The sequence below is a fragment of the Lactuca virosa genome, chromosome 8 (assembly GCF_052849685.1).
Source record: "Lactuca virosa cultivar CGN04683 chromosome 8, Lactuca_virosa_CGN04683_v6, whole genome shotgun sequence".
NCBI classification, from domain to species: Eukaryota; Viridiplantae; Streptophyta; class Magnoliopsida; order Asterales; family Asteraceae; genus Lactuca; species Lactuca virosa.
In genome coordinates this window covers 53,740,063-53,759,028 of record NC_136433.1, presented here as the reverse complement: position 1 = coordinate 53,759,028, position 18,966 = coordinate 53,740,063, and positions in this window count along the sequence as shown.

Here is an 18,966-nt window from a genome sequence, read left to right as displayed (position 1 = left end):
GACAACCTTGATCCCAAATATTTTTGTTCTTGTTAAATTTGTTCATAGTTTTCCTCTATGCACAAATTTAGGGGGAGAATTAAAAATTCAAAATTCAAAATTCAAAAAAAAAATCAAACAAAAATCAGAAATTTCAAAAATCAAACAAAAATCAGAAAATTAAAAATCCAAAAAAAATAGTGTTATTTTTGTTTTTTATTTTTCTGTTCAGAAAAATTAAAAAAATCCAAAAATATTTTTGTTTCTGTTTTATTTCTTGTTCAGAAAAATCAAAAAAATCCAAAAATATTTTCTTTTAGTTTTGTTTTGTCTTGAAAAGTGAATTCAGGTGTAGATGAGACTCATGGAGACTGTATCGAGAATTTCTGAGCCAAGGCTTCATCCGTGATCATCGAAGAATTCTCATTCGAAGGAGCAAGAAATGAATATTATTCTTTCAACATTCAATCTTTTAAGCCTAGTAGCAAGGTCAAGCAATTGAAGATTATGTGACGGGTTGCATTAAAGCCTCCTCAATCAATTTGTTGCTATCTTGTACCCGCTGAAGTGATCCAGAAGCTTTGTTCTCTATTCTCTTTGAAGATTCTCAAGCTGAAAGCGCCATCTTTCAAGAATCTTTTCAAGAAGCCTCATCACCCGACATGCGTTCAAAGCCAAATTCTGAAGAAAAGCCCAACTGCTCAAGATGAAGTCATTCATTGAAGATTCATCTGTTCATCTTGAAGTCATGAAGATATCGAAGATTAAAGCTGAAGCCAAAGCTCCCAATGAAGATTAACAAGAAAAGCCAGCTACTTTTTAGGGGGAGCTTGTTGGTTCAATTAAGAAAAGAAAGCTATAAACCAAGGGGGAGATTGTTGGGTCAAAATTATGGTTTATACTTTGCTCTTCTAGGCAACTGTATTTTTCTGTAATGTTTTATGAGTTTACGCTCAGGTTTACGGCCAGGGATGTGTTTACGGCCGTAAACAGGTTTACGGTCGTAAACTCATTTACGGCCCATGTTTCTCATGTATATATATATATATATATATATATATATATATATATATATATATATATATATATATATATATATATATATATATATATATATGGTGAGGAGTGTGAGGAAGAAAGAGTAAAGGGACAAGGAGCTTAAGTGTGTGTATTCTAAGGTGTTTTCTAGAGAGAGAAAGTGAATATTGTGTAAGGAACTTCATTCTTATCAATTCATACATAGATTCATCATCTTCTTCTCCTCCTCCTTCTTCATTAGATCTGGCATCATCCATTTGATCGAGATTCCGCACCATCAAACGGATCTGATTGATACACAAGCAGATTGGGGACTTACAGCCAACAATCCGTGAAGGGTGGTGTCGGTAGTATTAACCTCCTCTTTCTCTATAGTAACATTAATACTAAAATAAAATAAATATTTAAGAAAATGAAAAAAAAAATTTAAAGGGCATATTAGTCCTTTAAATTTTAACAAGAACCAAATCCACAACGAAACTAGTTGAAAAATACAATCTCTCCAATTTTTGTAAGATTGACTACTAGTTTCCTAAAAATGCAAACAACAGAGACCATTTTTGCAGTTTTGTCTAAAAAATATGTGATACAGACATCCGTCTTTCCATCCGGGTGAGTCCAGCTAACCATGTAAACAAGTCTGTTCACATTGCAACACAACTTCACATTATGTGCATTGCTTTAAACGTGTCGATGCTAGACAAAGGACGTACTCCTACATTCCCTTATTCGCACCCTCTACACCATTTTTTATATATGGAAGGTTCATGCATGACATTTTAATATAAGAAATCCTACAATACTTTCAAGCATGTTTTTAGTGTCTCTAGCATATGTCTATTAAACAAGACGTATAGATTTTGGAGTCATACGCTAATCATGAGGTTCATATAGAGGACAATTTGTGAGTGATTTTTAGTGGTTTGATTTTCACTTTTAGTGATAATTTTCGATGATGAGTTCAATAGCACGAATTATAATCACCATTCGGTTCTCAAGTTAAATAAACTTCCTCCCCCACATACATTATCACACAGTTCATGCAATCATGTTGAGTCGTTTTATAATCTGGTTGATTTTGTTTGGCATCTTTGAACAACAACGTTAACCATCCAAGTTTGTTTTTCATTTGTTGTTGGTTTGTTCATTTTTGGGAAGTGAGTGCTCAATTTTAATTCTAACGATACGGTGGAACAAACCGAAAAATGTTGTAATGAAAATTATAAGAAAACTAAAAAAACAAAAAGAAGAAAACAATAACATCATTTCCCCTTGCTATAAACCTGTATCTAAACAAGAAAAAAAAATACATGTTTAATCCAAAAGACACCAACCAATAAAAATAATACAATCTTTGAGATCCTAAGACTATGCGGTGTGGGCAACGGGAAAGTCTGTTATGGGTGAGCTGGCACCTCTTAACGTTGAAATAACATGGGGAACACCACCCCCTTTTAAGGGATGTTATGTTAAGAGATATTGGCATGATAATATATTGAAACAATAGTTTTCTCTCTTTTTCTCTCCTCTCATTAGCTTTTCTCTCTCTCTCTCTCTCTCTCTCTCTCTCTCTCTCTCTCTCAACACCATGTTATAACATGGGAACACCACCCCCAACACATGTTATAACATGTTGGAATGTGATGTGGAAAAGTTTGGGTGTTATAACATCCACCTTCCGGTTGCCCATACCTTGTAGTCTAATATTAGACTTGGCTTAGTCACCGCTTGTTAAGATCTTAGGCAGGTTCACTATCGATCGTTTAATTTCCTAATATTCATTCGTTAATGATACATAAAATGTCATCATTCAAAGAGTTTCTTTTAATATGTTTGTTTGAGAAAAGTCTTGCAAATAGGGCTCTTTAAAATTTACTTGGTAAGTCATGTCTAAAATTGATTCTTTTGGCCCACCAGAAAGTCATGTATACATCGAAATTTTGACCTTTTTAAATTCTATTTTTAATATTTGAATTTATATTATATTTTATGTTTATACCTTTCAGCTTTAAATAATTTATTTTTTACAGTTTTTATATCAAGTGTATAATTGTTTCATTGAAACTATATGATTAAAATTTATATATTGTTGTTAATAAATTATACCATTACAAAATCTCATCAATATCTTCAGATTAATATTAATATTGAATATATTACAATGATATGAAAATACAAGATCAATTAAATATGAAATTATAAGAAAAAACTAAAATAAAACTACAAAATAAATACAAGACAACCCGAAGAGGAAATAACAATATAGATTAAATAAAAACATAGTAAACTTACGTTAAGTCTTTGTTGAGAATTTGACGATTTCTTCTATTATGACTAGATTGATGGAATAGCCCATATGTATGAGGTTTATCAGGATGAAGAATACCCATCTCATTACAAAATTTATTTGAACGCCTTTGACCCATACTAAACAAAAAAGTTTTGAGACTTGCTTCAAGCTTCCAATCACACTCCAACCAATAATTAATACGAGAAAGTGGTGCAAAAACATAATATTATTCTTTATATGTGATAATAATATAAACTACATTGATAATGAAGGGTTATCCCCTCCGTACCAACAAACTCAAGAGCATGTGAAAATGAAAATATTTCCATCTACCACTTATCACATATTCATGTATGTTGAAAATAATGTAAAATATATGTATTTTGTAACTTTTATTTTCTTGAAACTTAGTGAGAATTCAATAGACACATTCATTATAGTCAAACTTAATTATATTATGGATTTGTGCATGGTTCTACCATTTAAGGAAGAGGTGTCACGTATGTGATTGTAAAAATGTATTGTAGTTCATTGCAACAACAATATGCTTCTTAAACAATTGCATGTAACTATTAAATATAAGGTCAGTACACACCCTGATTGGTAACTATTTTGCTCATCGCAACGTATTATTCATACTCTTAAACATATTTATCGTTTAAAACCCCCATCGATGATTTTCATCATATAAAAGGCACCATGCACCATGGACCTCTATAATTTTATTTTAAATATTACAAAGCTTCGGGATTGATTGTTTTTATTTCTATAATATACTTGACAAAATTTATTTTATATGTGGCACTTCCCATATCCTAACAAAATGTTTTGAGGTTCAGATTGTTGTAGTTTTCATGAGATTACTTCTAAGGCATTAGAGGTAGAAATGATGGTATGTTAATAGCTATACTCATTCATCTACATTTATTATTGCATGGATTATTTATTGATTTCTATCTGAAATGAAACATAATTGTCTATCTTGAGCAACAAGATGTTTAAACTTATAGAAAAACCAACACCAACTATGCAATGTCTCCTTGTTGACAATAACATAAGAAATTTGTAATTTACTATTTGCATCTTTTGTAACAACAAAAACATTTCCTCTTGTATGAACCTTTCAAATTATAACTACCAACATAAATAATAGGTCAACATAGATGAAATAGAGTAATAACATGTACAAGATCCCTAAAAATATATTTGTGTTGAAAATAGTATCCAAGGTCATTAACTATTTGGTAATATTTTAATAATAGAGGGTCCTTTTGGGTTGGCCTCGTGAACCAAATAACATTAAGGAAATTGAGTAAATAAGTTATTAATTTATTAAGGAATTAATAAATTAATTAGAAATTATTTTGGAATTAATTAAATTGTTTTAGTTAATTAATGAGCTTGAATATTAACTAATCCACTAGATTAATTGGAATATTATAGAAGGTCCTAGAGAGCTAAGGGTGGACGGTTTTGGCCTCTCCCTGATAGGGATAAGGTTGGATTCTGATAAGCTAAGGATAAACCCTAAGAGTTTGTATCCGTTAGGGTTTCATCAACTGCCTATAAATAGACTACTATGGGACAAACCCTATGTGATTTATTCCTCTGATTTTCATCCATCCTCTCTCGCTTTCTCTCCATATACAAAATTCTAACTTCTCTCCTAGGGTTAGAAATTTCGAATAAACCCTCTCACTAGGGTTTTTCCTTTTTGCATTTGGTGTTTGTAGGCCTACTACATTACATGGGTTCTACTTTGGATGCTTCTTCCATTGCAATAACTGGCATGCACGAGATCCCAATCAATAAATAATGTAACATCTGGTTTTGAAGAACTTCCATTGTTGATCCTTATTTTAGATGTAATGCATTTTTGGTCCCTAAGTTCAAGAAGTATGCAAGAGGGGCCTTAATGGCATTTATGTAATTTGAGGCTTCGGAGTACGCTAGGCTTACATCATTGTACGCTGGGCATACTTGCTAATTGAGGAAACCCTAATTTTTAGGGTTTGGATGGTATTTAAGCATCCGTATGGCCTCATTTACCTTCACCTTTGCAGCTTTCACGCTCTCCTCCGTGATTGTAACCCTAGAACCACTTTTGATCTGGGATTTATTCTTTATTTTCAAGTCTCCTAAAGTGCATGTTAAAGAGCTGAGTTTTGGAGTCAGGGATTTTATCAGCTTTTCTCAGTTGCGAGGTGAATTTTCATCACTGTACTTTCGGGTCGAAGGCACCAAGGCCGGCCCATTAGATTGTTATCCTGGTTTATTGTATGTTGTTATATAGTAGTGATTTGTTAGATCTGTATCCTGGTATATAGGATGATGTTATGCTTAGTGATCTGTAGATCTGCCCGATTGTCTATTGACTGGTTATATGTTGGTTGGTGGTTGAGGCTTTACTGCTTTGTGCTTGAGCCAACAGACCGGGGGCATTGCACCTCGATGGTTGAATGGGCCCGATGGTGTTCCATCCCGAGGATGACAGGACCCGTTGTGTATTGGCATTCCAACCTGATGGTTGAGGGGCCTGGGGTATTCAAACCTGATGGTTGATTGGACCCGATATGATTGTATGGTATGCAGTGAGACTAGACTGCTTTATGCATCAGTCAATAGGCCTGGGGTATTCCAACCCGATGGTTGAGCGGACCCAACATGTTTGGTATTCCAACCTGATGGTTGATTGGACCAAACTGCTTATGATACGAGGGTATTCCATCCCGGGGATGACTGGGCCAATTGTAGACATGCTTGGTATTCCAGCCCGAGGCTGATTGGGCCAGGCATGAGTATCGGTATGCATACTGTTGTTTGTATATGTTATCTGTTTGTGTGGTGGTATTTGGTGGAAACTCACTAAGCTTCGTGCTTATAATTTTGGTTTATGGTTTCAGGTACTTCAGTGGACCATGGCAAGGCAAAGGCGTGACCGTACACATCACTACAAGAAAAACGTTATTTTGCCAGGGAAGGTCGCTATGGAACGTATTTTCGTTATTAATCTGCAATGGATCGTGCTATGGGATGTCGTTCCATAGCAATGTCGCTACCACATTGTCTACGTATTTTATTTTTGGTAGCGAGAATGGGACTTGCTAGGGAAAATGCTACCGACTCCATATTCGTTGGTATTATGCTACCGATAGTTCTATGAAATAGAAATTTGTAGCAATTTTCCAACGACATTTGTTACCAAATCACTTTCCGTTGTACCGATGCTATGGAATTCAGTATCGTGGTTTCTATGCAACAGAGTTTGTGACGGAAACCAATTCCATAGTTGAATTGCTATGGAAGTAGCATTCGTAGGTATTTGCTAGGGAATTCTGCTATGGAATATGATTTCGTTTGCTTGTTTTGCTATGGAACAAAACGCGTAGCTAATTTGTGACGGCATTTGTTAGGATGTTGTATGCTTAATTAATTTTGTTATACAATGGATGAATTATTATTATGATCATTGGAATTTGTAAGATATGGTTTGAATGAAATGTTTTTGAATTGGTAATATGTGGCATAAAATAATGGCTAAAAAATGTAAAAATGAATTATAAAGTAGATATTGCTGGCAAGCAGACTTGAACTTAAGCTTATGCTAGAAAAGGGCGCGGTTAAGCCAGCTGTGCTAATCAAGTTGTGTATAATTTCTTGAAAACATAGTATATAATGAATAATTAACAACGAATTCATTACAAAGTTATTTTTAATTACATTAACCGGGCATGTTAAAGTATATAATCTATGTAGATTATTTTCCTTAATAACGAATTCATTACAAACTAATTTTTAATTACATTAAGTATACTTCATCACAAAAATAACATGGGTTTTACAAATACTTCATCCTACTCAAACAACATAGCAAGAAAAAATGACTAAAATGCCTTTTTAATAGAATGATGTAAACACAAAAAACATCCCGGGGCGAAGCCTGAGCTTTCTTCCTAGTTTACATTTATGTATTGATATTAAACCAAATTACAAATTAACTTCATCGCAAAAAACATTAAACACAAAAACATCTAGTCATTATCTTCTTCCTCCTCTTCTTCTTCATCCTCTTCTTCTTCATTGCTCGATGTACTATACTCATAACTACCCTCGTTGTCAGGAATACCATCATTGTCGTCCTCATGAATTTCACCTTCTTCATCAATATTATTTTCATTATCTGAACTGTTGCTTGAAATTTCGTGATCGTCATCATGATTGTCTGTATCGGCTAGACTTGGTATAATGATTTCATTTGATTCAACTTCATCTTCTTGGAAAGCAACGTCTTTCTGAGGATGATTTTCATCGGTCCAACCACGAGGTTTAACTTTAAATACAGCCCACCAGTCCGAGTTGTTTGTTTTCGAACTTGGGTAGGGAATGTAACACACTTGAGTGGCTTGCATAGCTAAAACAAATGGCTCGAACTTGTTGTATTTTCTTTTGACGTTTATCTCGACCAAGTTATATTGTTTGTGAACCTTAACTCCTATGTTAGGTTTTGGATCATACCAATGACATTTAAACAAAACCGTGGTTTTAATTGTGTAACCAGGGTACTCGACTTCTAAAATTTCCTCTACCTTACCATAATAATCACCTGCTTGGCTACTAACACACAATCCACTATTGGTTGTTGATTTGTTCAGACTATGAGTTTCTGTGTGAAACTTGTAACCATTGACAAAGTATACACTATATAATTTCACTTTTTTGAATGACATTTTGGATAGGTCAGATATAGACTTGTTGTTTATTGGGATCTTACGTGCCTATATGAATAATGGTAAAACACTTAATTAGAGTTAATTATAACCATAACAAAAAATAATCAATTTTAAAAAATACAAAAATAACACCCACATAGTTTTGAAACCATAATGCAAATTTTTCTCAACTTCAGCTGCAAGGACCTATTCATCCATATCCCCCATAAGTTCATTCAAATGTTCTTCAAATATTCTGTATCACCATTTCAATAACATTTTAAAGTAACTATGATTGTAATAAACAAAATCATGCATGTAAATGTTATTCGATCATAGCAATTACACAACAAATGATTATTATAATTAAAAGTGATGCATATGTTACATACGAACCTGATGTAATGCTTGATTTTATCTTCGTTAAGGAGTATGTAAGTTTGGGCATCATGCACTTCCTCATCAGACATCATTCTATTCGTGAATCTTCCATAATGACGCCCAGGATATGAAAATATATCTAACATATCGTTGTTAGCATCTGCTTGCTCATCTCCTCCTCCATCATCATTTTGAGGCAACTTTCTATTACGTGTGGGGACACCACTCTCGAAATAATGAGAGCAAAATATTGATGCTTCACGTAGCAAGTACGCGTTAACAACTGACCCTTCCACTCGAGCTTTATTTTTCACATCTTTTTTCAACTGATTTAGATACCTATAGTGAAGATTGTTTAAATTAGCTTACAAAAATAGCAACATACATTACGATGTACCATACAAAACTTTCAAATGGATACATCCACCGATATTAGACATGACCGGCTATCTTCGCTTCATATGGAAAATGTACTGGTAAATGTTCTATGGAGTTAAAAATACCAGGGACAAAGATGCTCTCTAATTTACATAATATTATTGGGATCTCGGTTTCAATCATTTCCATGTCTTTTGTTGTGATTGATGTTGCTGTTAATGTTTTGAAGAAAATACTCAACTCTGTTAATGCTTCCCACACTTGTTGTGGCAACATCTCACGAAATGCAATTGGCATCAATCTTTGCATAAAAACATGACAATCGTGGCTTTTCATTCCGAACAGTCTATACCCTGTTAAATCAACACACCTCCCCAAATTAGAAACATAACCATCGGGGAAACGCAATTTCTCCACCCATTGGCATATGACTTTCTTTTGATTCTTGTCCAGAGTGTAGTATGCTCTTTCATTATCTTCGACTCCTTTTTTCTTCCTACAATAGAGTTTCAGATCTCTTCTGGCTGCTACATTGTCCTTCGTCTTCCCCTTGACATCCATTACAGTGTAAAAAAAGTTTTCAAATACATTTTTAACAATATGCATAACATCAAAATTATGTCTAATGAGGTTTGTTTTCCAATATGGTAAATCCCAAAATATGCTTTTCTTTTTCCAACCATGATCACCACATCTTTTGTTTACATCATCAGCATTTAGTTCAGTCACTTTTACCAAACCTAATTGCTCAATCTCCCTTAAAGTTTGTTCACCATTCTTACTTGGAGGAGGACCTTCTATCACTTGACGATTCTTCCTAAACTTATTTTTATCCTTTCTATATGGGTGATTTACCTGTAGAAATCTTCTATGGCAGTCAAACCATGACATCTTATTACCATTCTCTAGTCTGAATGCTTGTGTATGTTTCCCACAGTGTGGACATGCTAGCTTACCTGCTGTAGACCATCCGGACAACATTGCATATGCTGGAAAATCGCTTATTGTCCACATCAAAGCTGCTCTTAGATGGAATTTTTTTTAAAGATATATCATATGTTACTACGCCTTCTTCCCCATAATTGCTCCAACTCTGCAACAATTGGTTGCAAAAATACATCTTTTTTATGCTTAGGGTTTGACGGTCCTGTCACAAGTACAGTCAAAAACATGTAAGGCTCTTTCATGCACATAGAAGGTGGAAAATTATAAGGTGTTAAAATAATAGGCCAAGATGAATATTGTTTTCCAAATGCTTCATGTGGTGCAAACCCATCTGTACTTAGGCCTAATCTTGAGCTTAGTTTTGGGTGTTTTAGCCTTGTGAGGCCTGCATGATCGTAAAGTTAGCAACTTTACATGGTAACTTCATCCTAGGAGGTTGGATCTAGAGTTTGGAGCATTGGAATCGACTGTAATGAGTTTAATGAGAAAGGGCTGAAGAAATCGACGATTTAGGCATCCAACTCGTCGTGTTGAGTTGGGTTTTCCCGTTTTTGGATTCAGAGTGAACTCGACGAGTTGGTGGGACAACTCGACGAGTGGCTAGGGTTTTTCCCCAATCTTCTAGACTCTGCATGGACTCGACGAGTTGGCTAGCAACTCAGTGAGTTCACTCGGGTTTTCGTGACTTACTGAGTACTGAGGAACTCGACGATTTCATGAGTTGCACTCGACGAGTTGGGTCAGCTTTGACTGTTGACTTTCGTTGACTTTAGGGTTTTGGTCAAGCTGTGGATTTTGGAGGCTATGGAGAGGTGGAGTCTAGACCAGCTGTTCGAGTGTGAGATATATTGCCTTACTCTGCGAGGTGAGTCTTCTCATTATACTTACATGTGTGGTAATTTATGTGTGATCGGAGGGTCTTATTCATGTTATTGACCAGAGGGTCTCATTTACACTATTGACCAGAGGGTCTTAGTACATTATTGACCGGAGGGTCTTATTTGGTTTTTTTGCACCAAAAATGATGAATGTTTGCTTTAGGAATTTATTGAGTGTAAATTCCATCTGTTTAGAAAGTTTTTGGGACCCAAATTATGCTCTCTTTTGGTTGATGGGGGTTGTTTTTTCTTAGTCGTAGTGTTTTGGCTTTATCCTGGGAGCTCGCTCTAGTATGCTCAGGCCTCTTCCTTCTTTAGAGTCATGAACTTATATTTTTGGGTCAAGGATTTGGCTAGCCTTCTCACGTGAACCTTGACTGGTCCATTTTTTTATTAAGGTATTCCTTTTTTAATATTACAATTACCTTCTTAAGACTTTGTTCTAAGTCTTAGGCCTAAGGGATTAGCACTCTGGCCCTAGTCATCTAAGTTGAGCCGAGATCGTCACCTCGAGGCGTTTAGGACTTAGGTATTGTTATATCAAGGGAAAGGTTATAAGCCTTTAAAGCCTTTGTTCGTGTCATGGGTAAAGGTGGTAGTCTTTTGAATTAGGTTGACACGTTTAGGGAAAGGTTATGAGCCTTTGAAGCCTATGGTTGCGTTCTTTCATCAATTTTGCTCAAGTGATGTGGATGATCATTCCTTGTTGTCACTTGGTAAATGTGCACAACCTCTTCTTAATATGGTAACAAGCTTGGATATTAATAAACATTTGAATTGCTTTTTGAAATAATCATTTTTCATCATTCTATTTATAGTACTTTTAAGATATAAACTTTGTCAAATGAAAGCAACAATGACTAAAAATTGACACAAAAGTGGGCCTAAAACTAGAGCTACTTGATGGGATATGAGTATCCGCTTGGAGTTAGATCGCATACTGTTGCCTTTGGCGTGCCTCGTTATTCCTTTTCTCCTTATTCTAGGAGTAAAATTGGCGCAAATTTTGCACGTTCCAGGTTCTGGGGATTGGCCTCCCGTCTTGTGCTTATAGAACATAAGCTCTATTTTGATGTGTTTCTACAATCTTGTACGGGCCTTCCCAGGTGACACTTATTTTCCCATGAGGTTGTGGAGGGTTGAACTCATTCTTCCTCAACACCCATTCACCTACCTTGAAGTTCTTCACTCGCACATGTCTGTTGTAGTAATTTTCGGTGCGGACCTTATAGGCAGCTTGGCGGAGCTGGTCGGCTTCGAGTTTCTCGTTGAGCGTGTCCAACTCTTAACGTCGTCCGGTTTTGTTGGCATTTGCTTCGAAGTCTGTTACTCACAACGATCCTGCCAATATCTTAAGTGGAATAATTGGTTCCGTGCCATACGTCAAACTGAATGGTGTTTCTTCGGTGTTGGATCTCGAGGTCGTGCGATACGACTAGAGCACCGTTGGCAATTCTTCTACACAGCCCCCCTAAAACCTCATCAGGCGCTTTTTAAGGCCATTGATAATGATCTTGTTTGATATCTCGGTCTAGCCGATGGCTTGGGTATGTGCTACTGAGGTAAACCGTTGATGGATCTCTTTTTCTTCAGACCACTCTTTGAAGGGTTCCTTCAAATTGAGTGCTATTTTCGCTGATTAGGACCGTTGGAGTGTCGAACCGGGTGAGTATGTTTTTCCACATGATTTTTATCATTTGTCTCCTTATGATGGTGGTCAAGGGCTCAGCCTCAATCCATTTGGTGAAGTAATCGATAGCGACCAACAAGAACTTAGCTCCACCTGAGGCGATGGGGAATGGACCAACAATTTCTATACCTTATTGGTCAAAGGGTCAGGGGTTGCTGAGAATGGCAAGTGGCACAATAGGTTGGTTCTAGAAAGGAGCGAAAGCCTGACACTTCGGGCACTTTTTGGTGAGCTTGGTTGCGTCCTTATAGATGTTCATCCAATATACCCCAAAACGGAGTATCTTTCCGGTGAGTACCCACGCGCCCTCGTGCGCTCCAGCTTCCCCCGCTTGACTTTCCTCCAGGTGTGACTGTCCTTCGGATTTTGTTATGCATTTTAGCCATGGTGCCAAGTATCCCCTCTTGTATAATTGTGTATCTCTTACAACGAACTGTGATTCCTTAATCTTGATCCTTCTAGCCTCTGTGGGATCATCTTGGAGGATCCCATGCAGTAAATAATCTGTGAAAGGCATATTCCAATCTGTGGTAGTCGCGATAACATCGACTTTTTTTGTTATCAATGCTTCTTTCCAGGAGAATTTCCACCAGGACCTTTTTGGTTAAGTGGTCGAACAATGTCGAGGCTAGCGTGCTGAGAGCGTCAGCCCTCTCATTTTCTCCCCGTGGGATCTGGTTGATCGAGAAGCTCTTGAATGATTGCGCCAACTATTGCACTGTGTTGAGATACCTTGTCATTTTTTGGTCCTTTACCTCGTACGTGTCGTTGACCTAGTTGGTGATGAGGAGAGAGTAATTGAGGGCTGCGAGGTGTTTCACTCTAACTTCTTGAGCTAGTCGAAGGCCCGCTAGAAGTGCTTCGTATTCTGCCTCGTTGTTGGAAACATGGAAGTTGAAGCGCAGAGCATATGTGATTTCATCTCCATTATGGTTTTTGAGGATTAAGCCTGCTCCTGACCCTTCTTTGCTTGCAACTCCACCAGTGTGCAATTCCTAGACATCCTGACTCGCCTCTGGCTCTAAGGGATCTATTAGGAGAACCGTCGGTACATTCTTGAGCGTGTCGGGTATCTCGACTAGGAAGTCTGCTAGTGCCTGAGCTTTGATGCCGGTGCGAGATCGATAATCTATGTCATGCTTGCCTAGCTCGATCGCCCACTTCTCTAGATGTCCTGATTTTTTTGGCCTCAACAGGATTTTCTTTATTGGATAGCCGGTCAGAACCTCAATCTTGTGAGCTTGGAAGTAGCGTCTGAGTCGCCTAGCTACATAGAGTAATGCGAGGACCAGCTTTTCCAAGATTGTTTAGTTTCTCTCAGGACCGTGTAATGCTTGCTCACGAAGTGTATTGGCAATTGCTTCTTGTCTCTCTCAACGGTTAGCACCAACGATATGGCTTTGTCGGATGGTGCCAAGTACATCTGCAAGGTTTCTCCCGGTAGGGGGCTCGCCATGATCGGGAGCTGGTGCATGGCTTCTTTCAGATGTTGTAGAGCTTTTTCGGCCTCTGGTGTCCATTTGAATTAGTTTTTATCGACGCATCCTTTCAAATTTTGGAAAAGTGGGAGGGATTTTTCGGCTGAATTGGCGACGAATCTGCCAAGTGCTGTTAATCTTCCGTTGATCTCTTGCACTCCCTTGAGGTTGTGAGGGGTTTTAGAGTCAAGGAACTCTTGTATTTTGGCATGGTTGTGAAATACTCCCTCATTGGTTATCTGATAATCCAATAGATGGCCTTCCTCCACCCCGAAAGTGCATTTGCCGGGATTGAATTTCATTTGCGCCTTTGTCAAGGTCTGAAATGTTTCCTCGATATCATGGATCAATGTTGCTTCGTCATGGCTTTTGATGACCATATCATCTATGTATACCTCGACATTACTGCCAATTTGGTCTGTAAACACTTTATTCATCAGGCATCGGTATGTTGCAGTGGCGTTCTTGAGACCGAATGGCATTTTCCGGTAGTAGAAAGTGCTACGATCGGTATGAAAGGTCGTTTTCTCCACATATTCTCTTTTCATTTGGACTTGATGATAGCCCGTGTAGGCATCGAGGAAGCATTTGAAATGGAATCTTTCCAAGGATTCAACCTTTTGATCTATCTCCGTGAGGGGGTAATGATCCTTTGGGCAAGCATTGTTCACGTCGGAGTAGTCAATACACATCTGCCGTGATCCGTCGTGCTTCTTTACCATTACTGGGTTTACTATCCAAGTAGGAAAAACTGCCTTCCGGAGGATGCATGCATCCACCAACTTTACCACCTCAGCATTGATTGTCTTACTTCTATCACCCGCTTGCCCTTCTTTTTTTGCTTGATGGGGGTGCTCCCTGGGAGAATGTTCAATCTATACTCAATGACTTCGTGATTGACCCCTGTCATATCAGTAGGTTGCCACACGAAAACCTTGGAGTGATGCTTCAAGAGGGAGACTAACTTTAGTTTTGCTTCTTCCGATAGCTTGACGCTAATTCATAATGTTTTCCTTTGGTAATTTGGGTGAATGATGTGCTTTTCTGTTGGGCAATCTTCCCTTGAATTTTTCGGCGCTCGTACCAGCTTTGGTGCGGCAATGACTTGATGGAAATGGTGTGCTCATGGGTTAGTGGCAACTATTGCGGCTGACCCAACACGCATGCTAAACTTGACAATACCATGGATCCTTGATGGTATAGCCTGCATCTAGAAGAGCATCGATCGCCTGAGCAATATGTTGTGCTTTGTTGGGAGGCGTATTACAAAAAATTCGATCGTTCATTTGATCTTATCCCTCCCATTGTGACTAACCAAGGTAAGAGGTAAATGTATGGTGCCCAACGGTCATAGGCTATGCCTTGTGAAACCTATTAACGGTCTACCTGTAGGGGGATTTAGTCCTTCCTTCCAGGAGGTGGGAAACTACCTAAAGAAATGTTCGTACAATATGTCTATACCGCTACCGTTGTCTATGTAGACACAGTGAGCTTGTGTTTGGCGTATGTAAGCAGTGATCAAGATTGGATCCCCGGGATCCCATTTTGGTGGCCTTGGGTCATCTATCGAGAATTTGATATTAAGTATGTTACCAAATAATACCTCGGTGTCATCCTTTGCTTTGTGGGGATTGCCTCTTTTGCAGCGCCTAACGATGGTGAAGATGTCACCCTTTTTCTATGGGTGTTTGCCTGCATCTTTTGAGCTAGGGCATTCTTGTGATCGACGTCAAACTTGGATCTTAGCTCCTTTGCGATGTCAGAGAGGTCGCCCTTCAACTGTTTTTCTTCAATCTCTTTCTTCAACACCGTACACTCACCAATATCATGAGTTTTGCTCTTGTGAAACTCACAATACTTGCCCTTTTCTTTGTCCGTCTTCGGAGGAGTTTTCTCGATGGCGTGGACATTGATTCGGTGCCCCAACGTTCGTCTTTTCCAAACGGACGATATCTCTAGGATGGGTGTCGTGAGTACCGGCTGATTTTTTCATGGTCGTTGTCCTGGCGCTCTCGATGGCCAGTGATGGAGTGAGAGACTACTTCTTCCTGTTTTATGTACGCATTGGAAACAGCCTTTAGCTTGGACTCTTTTCTTTCTTCACCTTTGATATGTCTAAGATACTTCTCGACTATGTACTTAAGCTCGTCCCTCGACTAAGGTACCCTCCCCTGCATCTTCTTCGAGAAAGGGCCATGAAGTAGACCTTCGGCCAAATCGCCGGTTACAAGGAATTCCTCATGACCCGGGACATTTAGCGTTGCCAGAGTGAATCTGTCATAATATGCCCTTATCGACTCTCCCTCATTTTGTTTGCATGTCATTATTGAGTTAGCATCTCCCTTGCCCTTCCTTAGCAACATGAACTTGTTGAGGAAGAGGTACCACAACTGTCCGAAACTCGAGATGTTGCGAGGTCACAGCTCCTTGAACCATTTTCCTGCGTTTCCCGATAGCGTGACAGGGAAATATGTGTAAGTGAACCGCTTTTCCATCCTCAACGGCTTCATCGTCGACTCATAAGTGTCGATATGCTTGTCTGGATCGGTGGTACTGTCATACTTTGGAATGTTTGGTATCATTGTTGAGTGTGAGATCTCGTATTGTAGTAGCTCTTGGCATAAAGCAGAGCTAGTGATTCTTACCGGGGTTTCCACATGTGGATATGGAAAACCACCACACATCGTCAATTGTTGGACGTAATACGGATTGCCATACGCTTGATTGTACATCATTGCTTATGAGATGTACGGTTGCTGCTGTGAGCTTGATGGCATGCTTTGCTGCAGTTGCGAGCTCGATCCCGACTGCTGGAGCATGTACAAGTTCGACCCCCGCGACTGCTGAGTGTGGGTATTGAGTTGTTGTGTCGATGACGAATGATGGTTGGACTCCTGCGATGGTGGCGCTTAAGGAATGGCCCCTTCAGTTGTTGGAAATAAGGATTAAACATCGGAGGTTATTGAGTGAAAAGCGGAATGTGCAACATGCCCGCTAAAGGAGAGCACTAATAGCTCGACATTGGATGTTGTGCAGAAGACAATATGGTTCATGGGGACCAATTGTTCGTCTCGGACTGCTACGACGACTGTTACGGATGAGAAACCAATGGCTGCGACTGTTGAGTCGATAGTTGTGACTGCTGGGTCGGTGGTTGCGACTGCTGGGTTGCCGTTATCTGAGGCGTTGCAGTCGTGGTTGTAACCAGATGCTCTGCTGTGATGGGTGGTGGTCGCCATAGGGCGGCTATTGTTGTTGATGCGTTTTCCATTGTGGAACCTGGTGCTTATGCTGCTAGCGTTTGGGTGGAGATTTTCCACTATGATGTAGATGCTTGCGTGACATCGAGCGAAATCATGGATCTGAGTTGGCTCGTCTCTCCCCCACCGGACGCCATAGGTCCCTTTCCTGTCATCACCATCGTCTAGAGTCGTATCAAGGTTGTGTAACTCTAAGTATATGTCCTGATGGCGCCAAATATTACGATATGGGCCTTGGACTTAACACCGTTACTTGATGATTATGGTTGGATTGAGCCTTAGAATCATAACAATGAAGAGAAAACTTTAGTCGACGTCCAGGAGGTGGTCCCGTGACGAAGCTCTGACGGTCTAGTTAGTGTTTATTTGAGAATAAGGCAATTGGGGTTTAAGATGGAGAGGAAGCAATCCCTTCTTCTGGAGAAGAAGGATCCTTTTATAGATGTTGTTCCTTGCGTATGATCCCAACGATGTCCTTTGTCCTGTCTTGGCTGATAGGACGTGGAGGAGCCCCATTGGTGGATCGTACACCACTAGTGGCCGTCTGCTATTGGTGCAGAATAAACAGTGGACATCGCCCTGGGCAATGCACTTGTCGTTCTGGGAAACGACGAGCTATGTTTTGTCTCATTATAGACTGGAGATTGTCGTCAGGAATTGCACCTGGGCACGAGAGCGCCAAGTGTGAGGGTCTTAGCACGAGGGCGAAGGTCTGGGTCTGGCGCTAGAGCGGATTTGTGACCGTTAGCTAAGTCGTCCTAAAGACATCAGTTATGTTATCTTTAACGGATTCGTAGTGAGATACGTTAACAATAATTTATTACTCATGAAATATTATATATATGCAACACAATTGGTAACATATGGCGATATTCGACTTATACGCTATCTTTTCAACTCCAACATACATGTAAATCAAATCTTAAATTTTTTCATTGCCCATTTTATTTTGAACAATATTTAAAGTACTCAAAGTTGGTTGGTCATCATTTATGAATCCATTCTCATATTTAATATTACCATCCCAATATGAATTGATGAAATTGGGTGATCTAGAGCCATAATGATAATATATATACGAAAATGTTGTTGCGTACTAATTTGTAAGATATAATTGATAATTTATTATGTCATATATAAAAATTAAAGTCAAATATATGAAAAAGAATTAGAACAAAATACACACTTTATAGATGATGGAACCATGATTGTCAAAATCGCAATCCTGATCGTAGGATCGTACGATCCTACGATCATCGGTATGAAAAACGATCTGGATCGTAAAAGGATCGTATTTGGGGTAGAATCGCAGGTAGGATCGTAAGATTGTAGATAGGATCGTAGGATCGAGATCCGATCCGATCCTACCTTCCCTTGATTTTTTTTTTGTGTGCAAATGAAATTTTTTTTACCACTTTATTTTTTTTACCCTTACTAATTTATCATTTATCATTTTGTGTTGTGACTTATGACTAATATTTTAAAGTTTTTATAACCTTTGAACGAAAAATTGAATGTTTAAAATATTTTTTATGACTAAAAATTCTAAATTAAAATTATATTTTATTTTGTGGGATCTTAGGATCTTGATCCCGATCTTGCAAACCAAAAAACGATCATACGTAAAATTTCGATCTTGACAACTTTGGATGGAACATTGATTATTGAAGACGTAAATGTGAATGATGAAAGAACGAAATATGATAAAATTGATGATGAGAAAGGAATGGTAAAGGATTAAGTGGAAAATATAAATTCTTATTATTGAAATTAACAGTGACAATATATATTTCTTTTGTTTTTGTAGATTCTTATTTTTCTTTTAAAATGATAATTTAATTATTTAAAAAGTGGTATTTATATTGGTATAGATTATAATTCGTTAAAATTAATTTATAAATTCTTATTATATTTTTTTCGATAAATAAAATTATTTGGTT